This window comes from Thermobia domestica, chromosome 2, assembly GCF_964235325.1.
Source record: "Thermobia domestica chromosome 2, izTheDome1.hap1.1, whole genome shotgun sequence".
Classification (NCBI taxonomy): domain Eukaryota; kingdom Metazoa; phylum Arthropoda; class Insecta; order Zygentoma; family Lepismatidae; genus Thermobia; species Thermobia domestica.
In genome coordinates, this window is record NC_137455.1 from 292,843,585 (window position 1) to 292,858,264 (window position 14,680).

General features: G+C 35.7%; 1 protein-coding gene across 1 annotated transcript in view; it reads left to right on the top strand.

The window, feature by feature from the left end:
- The first annotated feature begins 2,345 nt into the window (after positions 1-2,345).
- The window catches only part of LOC145678583 (innexin inx2-like), a 117,529-nt gene continuing 105,194 nt past the window's right edge, over positions 2,346-14,680 (top strand). The window contains exon 1 of the mRNA XM_081748899.1: positions 2,346-2,523. The gene's annotated coding sequence lies outside the window, so the exon portion shown is untranslated. The remainder of the gene's footprint in view (positions 2,524-14,680) is intronic.

Here is a 14,680-nt window from a genome sequence, read left to right on the forward strand (position 1 = left end):
TCCAGCTGAAGAAGTCAACTTGGACGGCGATTTAACATCGACTATACATCACTGATACCGGTACTTTTGATTTTTTTTTTTTTTACAGTAGACTATAAATAATCATACTATTACTCAATTTCCATAGTAATAGCGAGATCCTGGTGATATTTTCAAATTATCTTTTTCTCTAGTGGAATTAGTGTTACCAACTCTGAAAAATATTATCACCTCCCTTCTCCCTCACAAATTGCGTCCTCAGTTCGGATCTGTACGTACACACAGTTTGAAACATAAAGGGAAAAAATACTGCCAACCCTTACGAGTACTTCCATTTATGTTTTATTAACTAACAACTACCGTTCTAGACTTAAAATATAAGTTTTGTGTAACATTTGTGTTTTTAAAATTATCGTATTTTCCCGTACGTATTTTGTTCGCACATCGTATAAGCACCGAAATTACCGTACCAAATACATACGATAATTACCGCACAATTTCTATCACTGTACAAACGCGAAACTCACAAAGTATTAATAAGAGTTGCCAACAATGTATTTACAAATATAACTTTTCTATGTCAAGCTTTAGTAAATTTTCCTCAGATGTTTTGCTATCAATACATTAATTTTTATTTGATAGTATCGAATCAAAATTAATACCAGTCATACATACGGGCGATAAGAATACTGACCAGCCACCAGCCTTATTGAAAATATGAATAACATTTTCTTCCCTGTTGGCAAAATATCTGTTAGTTGGCAAACCATGGTGGAATTCTGACAGGGATTAGTTTTGATCACGAACCTAGGCGGATGTTGAGTGTTCTCGTTGGCAACGCTGGAAATAGCTTTCTTCCTCCATTTCTTGGAGCTGAAGAAAATGAAGAAACTTTTTGCTATAGTAAAAAAAAAAAAAAAAAAAACGGCGCTTTTGAAAAACATTTTAGCGTTAATTAAACGGAAGCGGAAAAGGATCTCCCTATAATAAATAAATACTTTTTAAAAAAGTCTACGCGGAATAAATTCGGAATTCTGAAGAAGTGAACTAAAGTAAATCCCTCTTTGTTCAACGTGTCATTTATTTTCCGTTTTCATACCATGTCTCATATAGCCTTGCTGCTGAAAGGGACGCTAAAATTAAAGCAAGCAAGCAATAATTATAGGGCTTCCAGATGTGCCGGTTTGCGATATTTAAAATTAGCCTTATATCCCTTTTATTAGTCACTCTAAATTATGACTCACTACAGCTCACTCTCACTAATTATGAGTATGACTATACTCTAAATTTTCATACGGTGTCCCTCTGTTTCAGCCTGAAAATCTGGAGCCCTTATGCGGCGTTTACACTTAGTCGATTTGCGTTCGATTCAGTTGAATTGACGTCACTTTCAACTTTATCGACCGTGTAAACAGAACTTCAACTTAATAGCTTGTTGATCGAAAGCGACTAATCGACTAGCAAATGAATTGAAAGACGTTCTATTTTCTGTGGTCGATTCTATTTTTTTCTGCTATAACACCGCAAATCGTACCAATTACTTTTTGCTTGGACATCTTTAAAATTGCCAGTCGATTTCGAATCGACCAGAGGAGAGCGAGTCGACAAGCAGCATTCGATTTCGGTTAAAACAATTGAACACATCCATTGATCTCATTCGGTCTAGTTGCTTCGATGTAGTTGCAAATGCGGCCAGTCGATTTAACCGTGCAACTAAATCGACCAAGTGTAAACGCCCCATTACATAAATAAGCCAAAGTGTATTTAGGGTTGCACAGTACATTTACAAAATGTCAATATTCATACGATTCTTTTGCTGTACCAATTGGCAACCCTGTGTGGATGTTGACATTTTCCTCCAATTAGCTCAGTCTCCGAAACAAGAGCAAAGAACAGTGTTTCTAGTTTAAGGGAAACTTTCCTAATCTCGGGAAATTTCATAGGTAAATTTAGCGTGAAGGAAAAAAGGCAACTTTTTCGATAAAACGTGAAAATCCAAGAAAATTCTCGCGCTGACTGATTAATCAATATAAATGCTTAATTTATTTTGTTCTTCAGAAATGAACCAATAGAATAGCAATAGTTTGTGTGTGTGTGTGTGTGTCTGTTCAAAGTAGCATAATTTGTACCCGTTGTTAGATTGGTGCATTTGTGTGTATTTTTTTGTTTGTTTTTTAAAAAAAAACTGAAGGAAAAAGTAAAAAAGTAAATAGAAACAAAAGGAGATGAATAATAAAACAAATGTCTTATTCTTAGACATAACTTCTGTCATAGCAATTGCCAAAACAAACTAGGGGAAATTTGATAAGAAAGGGGGAAATTTTGTGTTAGTCGAGGGAAATTTTCTTACAGAAACCTACAAGCACTGTTGCAGTTGTGCGCTGATCTCGACTCGAGAAGGACTTGATTTGACGTGAGTGACAGTACGACGACATATTACGCAGAGAGTGGAGGCTGATTCTACGGTCTTCTGAGATTACAGGTGTAGAAGCGAGCAAGTTTTAAGAGGTGTGTTTTATGAAGACTCAAGAGGAACTGATTGAGGTAAGAAGGAAACAAAAAATGTCATTTTCACTGTGCAAAGTAATCTTTTGATGTTTGTAAATTTAATTTTAATGTCCTATTTGTCTGTGTGTGTGAAATTCTCATCGTTGAAAATAACGTGTGAGACATAAATTTAGATTGCCGCCGAAATTATATTTAAGTTGATAGATGATATTATGAGATACAGTAGATCTAAACCTAAAAACTAAATTCCATTAAACTAAATTGAAATTTTGTATTTTGTTGATTTCTTGAAATCAAAATAAACTAAGAATAGTTCATTAATCTTAAACGTTAGTTCTGAGAATTGGCATTTTAATTGATTCCCTTTTGTATGCAGCGATGGGGTGCACACATATGGTTTAGAGAGTAGGTTGCGCGTATGTCATTATTTGAAAAATGGGCACAATAGTAAATTTAGGGGGAGGGAATGGTAAATTTGGAATCCGCACCCAAGTCCTTGCAGCATGGACACCCGTGTTTGTATGTGACATTCAGCGTATACATATAATTGGGAGGCTGATTTATATACAATGCTTCTTTTAGGCATAGTACTTCTGGACAGGAGGCTTTGTCCCCCCCCCCCCCTTCCAGAGGTAAATTAAATTACAATTACTTGCCACTCTTGTACAGAGTACATGTGTTCAAGCTTACCCTTTGGTAGGCTAAATATCAGTGTTCGAAGTGGAAACAAACCAGAGACTGTACGTTTTATTACGATTTTGACTCGACATACCGTCTATCTAAATGTTGAAATACAGTGAAGGTATGTTGCCTAAAATACTGCATTTCTATTTACATAATGACTGAAAACCACTGGAGAACTTCTCTTTAGTTACTCGGGGGGGGGGGGGGAAACATAGAGAGACTTTGATCCCTCGCCAACAACTTTCTAAAATAATATATCCCCTTATGTTGTATTATAGAGAATTATACTCGAAAATGCTCAAAAAGCTAGTTTTTATATTAACAATTTCCTGCAGGGAAAGTTCCCGGACCTTCACTCGACTGAGGGATATTTCAAACTCTCGGAAGAATCGTCTCCACAGCAGACAATCCCTAAATCCACTCATGCTCAAAACACATTTATATGAGTTAAGACCACACACATACATACGAACAGGCCCGTAGCCAGCCCAAAACTTTAGGGGGGGGGGCGGTAGAAGTTAGGGGTCGAACAAATCATATTATACTTTATCACCATATTATAGTTCATTTGCAAGCCTATCGTGAAACTTATAGGGGGGCAGCCAAAGTTTAGGGGATGCCCGGCCCCCTAGCCCCCCGTGGATACGGGCCTGCATACGAAAGAAACAATTCAATATGGCATATCAAAATATAAACTAGATGAACTTCTTTGAAGACGCCTCATTTTAAAAACTGTCATTTAAAAGATTTAAAAAGGTTTTTAAAAAGATTTAATAAAGGTAAAAAAAAAAGATATAGAAAGATTTAAGAAAAAGATTTTAAAAATGTCTGTGTTGTCACTTAGAAATTATTTCTACATAAGAAATAAAATCCTTTTACGTGGAAAGCTATTCGTACTGTATACAAAAATGAATTTATTAAAGGTATTTAGCATCTACTCTCCCTTGACGGTATGTCTTGATCACTAAAAACCAGAGGCGGTATGGCATACCACCGCGTACCATCTCACTTCGATCACTGCTAAGTATTGTCCCAGTTCAGTCCCTCACATTTCGATTTTGTTCCTCCGGACAAAATTTTCTGAGAGAAAGCCTGTTTGTAAATCACTCTAATCTGATTTTCACGAAGCTTTGCACTCCTTGTAAACAATGCAGACTGCAGTGCACAAATGTTGCCAACTAATTAAACAAAAATGTTATATGCAATTTTGTGCTAAGAAATGAATAAAAAAACTGAAGGGGGAAAAACAATGAGATTAAAAATACAGTAAAATGGCATGAGCTTGTGATAAGAGAATCAGGAACCATTTTCTTTCGTTTGCAGTGGCGTACGCGCTGCTCTCCTGAATCTTTGAACTACTATATAAACGCATACATGCATCAGGAGGAAGAAGGGCAGAACGTTGAATTTCTTCTACCGGTGTAAATTACAACTAAAACTTACTATCCCCACTCCTAACGTTTCCTCTAGCTGAGAATCTACCTAAAATGTTAGGATTCAGAGCCACTATTACATGATGACTTAGTGTTCCTACTAGCAGATCTATGGTTGGATGGATGGATTAAAGTTTATAGTCCCCTTCAACAACAAGGTTCTATAAGATTTGGACCTACAGCCGAACGAGTGATCCGAACTACATGAACTTCCTCCGGAAATCGAATGCGGGTCTCCCGCCCGACGACGAGTACGCGGATCATATAGCCACAAAGGAGTTAATTATCAGATCTAGAAATATGTGCAGTTGTACTCATGACTTCTATTCAAAATTGAGCTTTTGGGTGGCCGCAGTAGCTCAGTGGTAGAGCGTTCACCTCTGGCACATGGGGTTCCTGGTTCGATTCCCGTTCGCGCCAAGTGAACCTTGTGGTAGACAAACACCGTGTGCGTGGGTTTCCTCTGGGTCCTTCAGATTCCTCCCACTTTCTTCATTCCAACATTTCATTCATGTTTTCATCATCACGTCTTCTTTAGCCTAGCCTGCATAATTGTGGGACGTAAAACTGGAAAAATGTCATTTCATTTCATTTCAAAATTGAGCCCCTTGCACGTTTCCATTATAGGCGAGCGAGTGTTTGGAACAAGCAATTGTTCATTCTGCAAGAACTTGAAAACTACTGAGTTTACTTATTTATTGAATAGAGAATTTATTATTTTATTTCCTTTGTTATATGTAATAAAATACCTATAAAATATATTTTGAATCCTCGTGACTTATCCTTTCATTTGATATCTAACAGAAAAGTTACGCCATAAACTAATATCAGTCATGAGAGTATGAAGACTCTATCGACTCTTATTCAACAAATTCCAAGAAACTTTTTAGATTCTACGTAGGAATAAAGACATTATTTAACATGCACATAGTACCTCCTCTTAATTTCACTGCAGCCAGAACAAAAAGGACTCAACAGTTATGAACATTCCTATCCAATATTATAAAAATTTTTAAATGTTGAAGATTCCTTTGTAAATTATTTCATTTCTGGCACCGAATATTCGGTTTTTGCATCTTTTAAATGGTCATTTATCCTGATCGCATTTTAAAAAGACGATATACAAATTATAACTAAAAAAATTAGCCTCATATTACTTCGTAGTGAATCACTAAAACAGGTTTTATCCTCTTTGACTTCTCTCTATCCCCCTCACACTCTCTCTTTTTTTAAATTGACTCATCTCTAATGAAAGGTCAAACAAAGATCTGAAATACTATAAGGAACTTATTATCTTCAATAAGAACAGCGAGTTCACTTGATTTCTCTTTTTCATTTTCTTAGCCCATTTTCATGAAATGACACAACTGTTTGACAACCATTCTTTGTGAAAAACTGAAAAATAACTATGAGTTAGCAATATTGAAAATGAGACTAATAACAGCTTATTCTCCCATGAGCAAATAGTACACAACAAATGCAATGTATTATGGTAATTCATGTATTGTTAAGGCACAGTAAGAACATTTAGGTTTCGACTCAAAGTGTGTATCAATATGGGATCGAAATCTTGAACCAAAATCGAATTTGTAAGGGAAAACTGTTACAACAAATGACAAAACACAAGAAGTGCGCGCCACAATTTAAAGATGTCGCCCAAGGAAGCCGGCAGGTTACTTGCTGCTCCGAGTTATTCTGTTAAACATAAACAAGGCAAACCCGTAAGTGCAGAAGAAAAGCAAATACTTTATCAAACGATATCAACGTTGTTCAATTCACTTGAAGAAAATTAAGACCTATAATAGCTAATTTTCATGTTCTCATAGAATATTTATTTACTTACTTTGTAGTACTAAAGTTAGTATTTGTACATTCGCATGCTAAGAAAGCACATCAATAAATTGAACTAAAGGGGGAAAAGTACCATCTGTTTTTCATGGGTATGCTTAATGATTTAGGTAATAGATGAAAAAGAAATAATCTCCCATAATGATAAATATGCTTGCTGTTACATACAAGCGCCATCTCTTTATCGTTCAGTTGATAATTTGACATAACTCATTGTAATTTCATCTATAATTACAGTTTGGAGAAAAATAACAATGTTCAGTTGCTCTTAAAGGAGGGGGGATTATATAGTATTGGGTATTTTGCCCTATATCACGGCAATGGTGTGAGATTGAGACGAGTAATGCACATCGCAGTAGCAGAAATACATGCACGTGCTGCAGCAGAAATATTGCAGGAGACAGACGAAACAATTCCTCTTCACCAATCAGCAAATAGTCGTGTGCGCAGTGATACAACATCAAGTTACGCGGTTTGTTTTTGAAAAACGCTTTAGTCCAAAAAGCCTTTCTTTTTCTTTTTCTTTTTTTTTCATCCTGGCTACATGACCGCCCTCCCTGAGCCTCCTAGACTTGATGACCCTAACAATGTTTGGTAAACCGTATAAACTATGCAGTTCCTCGTTATGAAGTTTCCGCCATTCCCCATTCTCGTTCCTCTTGGGTCCGAATATTTGTCTCAGTATCTTGTTTTCAAATACTCTCAGTCTATGTTCTTCCCTCAGACTAAGCGAACCTTTCGCAACCACACAGAAAAACAGGCATGATTATCCTTTTATATATTTTAAGCTTCAAATTCCTCGACAGAATTCGCGATGACAAGAGATTTTGAACTGACTAATAACACGAATTCTCTGCTTTTATTTGATATTTAATTTCTTCGTGAATATGGTTTCGCCTGTTAATATTGATCCTAGACATTTGAAAGTATTCATTTTATCAAACGTATTATTTAATATTTTAACACATCCATAATTTGCCGTATTACGATTCCGACGAACTTCCATGCATTTAGTTTTCTCTGCATTTACCTCTAACCCCAATTTCTGCCAGCGTTTAATAAGACCTCTGCATTTCTTTTATTATGCTATACATATTATTTAATATATATATATATATATATATATATATATATATATATATATATATATATATATATATATATATATTTTCTATATATATATATATATATATATATATATATATATATATATTTTCTATATATATATATAATGTTTTTTTTCTTGTTGGAAACATACTTCATGATGATAATAGTTAAATTTACTAGGCTGACCTGTTTGAATACAACAACATTCATAAATCCTGCTTAGATCGCATTAGTTTAAGGTCACATGGACAGTGCTAAAGCAAATGGTCAAACAAATTCCAGCATAAATTACTTGATTGTTGTCAATACAAGAACTCAGTTCTCGAAGAGTAGCAAACACCTGTTCCATTTAGTTAATTATCACAGTTTTGATATGAAAACCAATTTTGTCTCTGTCACAAACAATTCCTTATTATTGCAGGTGGAAACAAGTTTTTTTTTTTTAAATTGTAACAGATATGGAAGAAAAATAAGAAATAAAGATAAAAGAGCTAGTTGCACTGGTATTGCAAACTGATATATTGAGATTGAAGCTTGATATTGAATTCTATAAAAACGATTACCATCTTTCCTCCGCAAATGTGTTTGCTTTATCTTTCATGACATAATAGATTATTATTTAAAGACATAGAAACACACAACGAGATTGTATTCGTAGTTTTTAGGGCTTTCTGAGTGCGAGTGCACTTTTCCTCCACTTCGTTGTTCATATTTAAAATCGTAACTTTTAAGATTTGTTCTTCCTGGAGAAAGGGAGCGGCAAATTGCCAAAGGCTGGCCCTGAGTAGGAAGAATGTAACGAAGAGTGTTTTTTTTTTTTCATGTCTGTGAAGTTGCCCCGCCTACCTTATGATTTTTTTCTTTTTTCTGTCTACTCCGTTACTTTATCAATTGATACGCTAGTTTTGTTAGAACTATCGTTATCTTCACTAAAATAGATTTTCTTTATTGGAAAAATAAATGGCCAAGCAAACTTCACGGTTCCCACATACAAAACGAATTTCAACATTTGCTTCACCTCGTTAGTTTACATTATGTTTGTTAAAAGCGGTTAGTTTAGCAAAACTACTCTTTTTATTCGAGAAATAGTTTCCCGTCGACTGTGAAGTTAGGCCGCTCATAAACAATTTTCATAATTTCCCACTTGATATCGTTAGTTTTGCTACAAATATATTTAGTTTCGCAAAAAGAAATTACACCTTTTATTCGATAAATAAACTTTCATGCCAGCTGTGAAGTTAGCTCACCCATAAAGAATTTTCATAATTTTGTTACCTCATATCGTTAGTTTACGTTCATTTCGCTAAATTAAAAGAAAAATTCATAAGGTGATGGGTGGGACAACTTGACAGACTTTAGTTTTTCCCCACTTTTTTCTTAATACAGTGGAGTATCGCAAATCCGAACTAATTGGGACCGAACCCTTTTCAGATTAGCCGGAATAACAGTAAAATCGCCGTTTGAAGCGGGTGAACCGGTCTATTGTGTTGTAATACATAGCGTATAATATTTCAAAACACGTTTCTGACTACGGTATAGACCTATGTACTGTACTGGAAAAATGTTTAAAATGTTGAAAAAACTTGATGCCTTTATTTTTCCATGTACAGTGCGTACAGTAGTTACAAATCTTTCCGTTAGGGGTATTATTATCTTTGTGTATTCACTCTGCAATATACTCTAATAGACTCTCTTCCAGAGACCTGCACGGGCCAGGCCTGGCCCAAGGCCCGAAGCCCGGCTTGGCCGACTCTATTATTTCTTTGGGCCGGGCCGGGCTTGGGCGGGCCGACACTGATTTCTCTTCAGGTCGGGCCGGGCGGGGGCCGATTAATTGCAATTCTTTAATAATTATTGACATTCGTTAAACGATAATTAGAATAAAGGCAAACGTTGAAGAAGTGTGCCCGTGAAAAATGTTACAATATAAAACTTCGAAAATTTATCGGGCCCCGGCCGGGCTTGGGCCAAGAATTTTAAAAAACTTACCGGGCCGGGCTCGGGCCGAAAATCTCCAAACCTTTTCGGACCCGGGTTGGGCCGGGCCTACGTATATTCGGGCTGGATTGGGCTCGGGCCGAAAAATTCGGCCCGTGCAGGTCTCTACTCTCTTCACTGCGACAAAAGACAATGGGCCTTATGCGGAGTCGTTTTGATGTATGATAAGCGTCATACTAAAGGCCTGACTACTGCAGGAAACATATGTTAGTCGAACTCTTTAGCATGACACTAATCACGCGTCAGAACGACTCTGCATAAGGCTCAATAACTTGAGTTCATGTCTTGTAACAAGTAATACTAGCACGGTACTATGGTACTATGGTAGATACTAGTACAATACTAGTACTGTACACTACCAGTGTTGTATGTTCAGTTTTATGTTACGGTATAGTCAGTGGCGTATTTAGGGGGGTGGCTTCCGGGCTTAAGCCCCCCCCCCGAAATCTTACTTAGTATAGTAAAGTAAATGAAATATCTTGCAGAATTTTCACATTTCCAGGCAAAGCCCCCCCGAAAGTTAGCAAAGCCCCTCCCGAAACAAAATCGTAAATACGCCACTGGGTATAGTACTTTTTCTACTACATTACTGTATTTCACTCATACTAAGTTTCAATATTGTATAGCACGCACATAACTTACTGTACCGGTACTCTATTTCAAACTTTGTGTAATTGCCGTAATGTGGCTTACGGCCTAAATAGAGATATTAAAGAAAAAAAATCTGTATTTAACGAAAGTTTACTTTGTTTTCTACGAAACATGCCCATTTTCATTCTTTTGATTATTAATTTCCTAAAACTGCGTATTTTCCCTACAAAAAATAAAATAAAATAAATAAATAAAATTTTCCTCCCGGACCTGTTCGGATTAACCAGATGTTCGGATTACCAAGACTTCACTGTATACAAGTATTTCAGAAATCAAAGAATAACAGTAGTTTCTGCGTATAATTCTACCATATTGTTAGCGTTTTAAGAAAACAAACAATCAAAAATGAGGTATACGAATCGATAGATATCGTGGAGTTAAATCATTGATATGGGCGAGTGTAACACCTCATCCGTAGTTTTTCTCTTCTGTACATCTAGAAAATAAATGTTGTACCAGGGGTAAAAGTGAGGGGCAACGCGTCCTCCCACTTCCAGGAAATACCTGTGGCGTGTCCCCACTTTCTAAAATATTACAATGGGTAAAGATAGGTGCTAACGGGAGACGGGTGTGACGTCCTGCGTCCCTCTACCTTTTCAGATCCATTTTTGTCCCTATGTTGCACGATAACCTCCTCACCACTGATTAGTATGAAACTGATAATGAAATACACACTCGTCAAGGTTTTCGATTAAAATACTGACAAGATAATACCATACAGTGTGCTTTATGAGGTACTCTCCGAAATTAAGATTAACTGTTAAAGACTAATTTTTGTTTAAATATAGTATTGTCAAAAAAATAACACTTGCAAGGTCGGATCCAGGATTTTCTGAGAGGGGTGCACCAATAACTACTACTACATTTGAATTAAATTTGATTTTTCTTAATGACTTTAGGTATCTGTGATGAATAAGGAATATTGTTTTTGTTTGGTGAATCCTTTTGCTTCAACCTTCAGAAAATCGACTTAAATTATTGCTTTTGCAAAGCTCTCCTTACTTTTAAGCCCCAAACGGAAACATGACGGCAGAAAGTTTTGGAAGTGTTGGTAGTTTCACTGTTAGCTTCTCATTTTAGATAGTGTATACTTACAACGAAGGGGAGGGGGTTCACGTGCACCGGTGCACCCCTCTTAATCCGGCCCTGAACACTTGTATATCAATCGAAATATATTTATTAAGCTGAAGAAAATGTCATGCTTAAGAGCACATTATCATGTGTAGTTTCTGAAGAAAGTCAAGAAAAAACTAATTCTCATGGAGCTGTAGAAAGTATGACGTTTACTCGCCAATAATAAATAGTTAATAACTTTATTCTTCTGGAACTGTAACTCTTTTATTGTAATGTAATTCTTACTAGAATATATAGTTTTCTAGTAAGTACAAAATGTTTCTATAAAAGTAGCCTAGTAAGTATATTTTTTTTAGATGGATTGTCTACTCAGTTCACATCTGAACTTATAAAGTCATATTTGATTTCAAGGCGCTTTCTATGAAACTTTGGAACATATCAAAAACAGTAACTGTTTCACTGCATAGAAATTTCTAAATACTAAACGGAGCGACGGAGGGGGCAGAGTGGTACAGCGCTGATTTCTGATTCGTAGGATCCCTGGTTTGATCCCAGGCTAAGTAAGTTTGTAATGGACAATATCGTGTCCATGGGTTTTCTCCCGTTTCTCCCACATTCTGATTTCACCGATTCTACCATTATCATTCATTTGCCTTAATCATCATCTCCCTTAGCCTAAAGGACATTGTCATGGGACGTTAAACTGAAAGATTTCATTTCATTTCTAAGCAACTGCGCAGAGAAGTTTCAGTATTACTATTATTTTATTACACACAGTGACGCTTTAATTTTTTTTAGGTGAGGCTAAGTGGAGAGTTAGAGAAGTATTTTGAGGGGTAGCTATTTTTTTTTCATCCGAAAAGGATAGTTTTATATTACTTGACCCACATTACACCACATCTCAGTGGTTCAACTCCCAACTCGCACGAAGTGGGCTTTGTGGTGGGCGAACAACGTGTGCGTGGGTTTTCTCGGGATTCTCCTGTTTCCTTCCACTTTCTTCATTCTATCGTTATCATCCACCAATCATCACTGGTTTACCTAGCCTCGGAACATAACGTGGGACGTTAAAATAAAAATAAATTCTGTTAGAGGCGGTCGGGGATAGAGGGGATAAGCGAGACATTTGCGCAAATGAGATGGACGAAATGCATCTCCAAAGTACTCAATATCAAATACGATATTCATGATACGATGAATTTCAAATAAATAGGAAAACAGTTATGAGACTGAAAATTACATTGTTTCATAAGGTTTTATATCGAAAAAAAGCGTAGATAAGTATCACACCCAATTACGTAAATAGTTTTCAAAAGGCATAAAATATCATAACGCCGTTTACAGCAATTTGACATCTCGAATGTCGTTTACAGCTACTTGATATCTCAAGTGCCGTTCAGAGCAATTTGATATCTCGAGGCATTCCATAGATAAGAAAAACATGGATACAGATTTTTATACCATTTTATACCGAGGCATTTTTGTAATTTCTATAATATTGTAGTAATAGTTTTGGCAGTTGTAATTACAAGTTGTCGCAATTACGTAATAATAAACAATGCTACAACTTTACCTATGTTTATCACATAACAAGAATGGATGGAAATATCAAATTACTGTAAACATAAATCTTCACTTTCATTGTATGATTGAAGGTTATACTTACATGTATGTAAGCAATTTTATGAAATAAAATCTCTTGAGAAAAGTCAAATTTCCAGTCACTTGTAACTTTGATCATATTTATTTGAAAGCGTTATATTATGATCATAGCATTCAATACTATGATCATATTCAATACTAAGGTGTTTTAGATTTGCGTTGCCCCATTCGTCTTACTTGTGTTATTACCTTTGTAAAGGCTGCAAAATTTAGATGTTTGTAGTACTGTAGAGTTGTTAGTGTGTAACACTGAATAATAAATATATAGTAGTATCATAAGTTCTTGTTTAATATGTTAAATTAAAATGTGTTTTTGATGTAATGCCATTTGAAAAAATACAGCTTTATACTGGAGTGGCAACACTGTAAATCTACTAGTATTGCCGAGAATGTAAAACATTGTTCTCCTGTGGGTATTAGCATCGTACAAAATTTAACAGTTTTTTTTTCTGTTATTTTAAAAGTTACAAGGAGGGTTCAAGATAAATGGTTAACCCTGTATACACTGTAAGTAGTTACGAATTTATCACTGATGGCCAATTCATAATATACTATGGGCCAGGATAAAATAAAAACCATACTTGTGGGTCATTTTCATTTCCTTCATGAGGCGACAGTTGGCTGAATGTGCGTAAGTAACAATTTATTTATTTATTTATATTTGTTCTGTTCTCTGTACTCTGCTTTAAGTTCCATTTCTCTAAGCCAATTAGGGTCTGCACTATGAACATTTTATATTAACTCTGAAATTGCATTTTTCTAAAATTTGGCCGGTACTAACAGCCTTGTAATGAAATGAAATAAAATCTGTGAGTTTTTATGTCCCACAGTTATGCCTGCTAGGCTAAAGGAGACAATGATGATAACAAATGAATGAAATGGTGGAATGAAGAAAGTGAGAGGAAACAGAAGAACCCCGAGGATACCCACGCACACGGTGTTTGTCCATTACAAAGTTCACTTGACACTAACAGCCTTCTTTTGTCAGTGGCGTATTTTATGGACAAACGAGGCTACCGGCGGTAGCCCTGCAACATTAATAAAGAAATTTAATACAACACGTATAAATGCATTTAAAATATTACGTTTACAGTTTATTATCTTTTCATGGTACTAGTTTCTCTATATTTTCGCAAACGTAAATACGTACTAAGGCAGCCGTTAACTCTTAGAACGCAATCTCTTTCGCTCTCGTAGACACTGATGATTTGGCATCCCCTGGGTTACTACTGTCTACTGCCAGCAGAGATAAACGTATGTGCTTTCGCGCTCACTATAATAGCAAAATCACTATAAATATTTCGTGTTGCAAAATGATGAGGAAAAAATATTGTATGCGATAACCGGGCACATTCCGTTACCGTTAGCGTTAACACAATGGAAAATTTGCGATTTAGGTAGCGATAATCGATTTAAGAATTATAATGACTGTCTTTATTTTTGCGTTACGTTGCTATACTCAGAATTTTTACGAAGATTGGTACGGAATGACATCAGTAACAGAGGCGACTCTTGAGGGAAGTGACATTAGTAAAAATTAACATTTTACGAATGCAATCTAGGAGAAGTTAACTGCGCAAATGTATGATGGGATTTCATTTATGGTGGAAACACATTAATGGTCTCAAAACCAAAAATTCAAACAAAACACACATACCACTTTTTGTCCATTGTTATGCGTATTTTGTATACTGTTATAATAATAATAATAATAATAATAATAATAATAATAATAA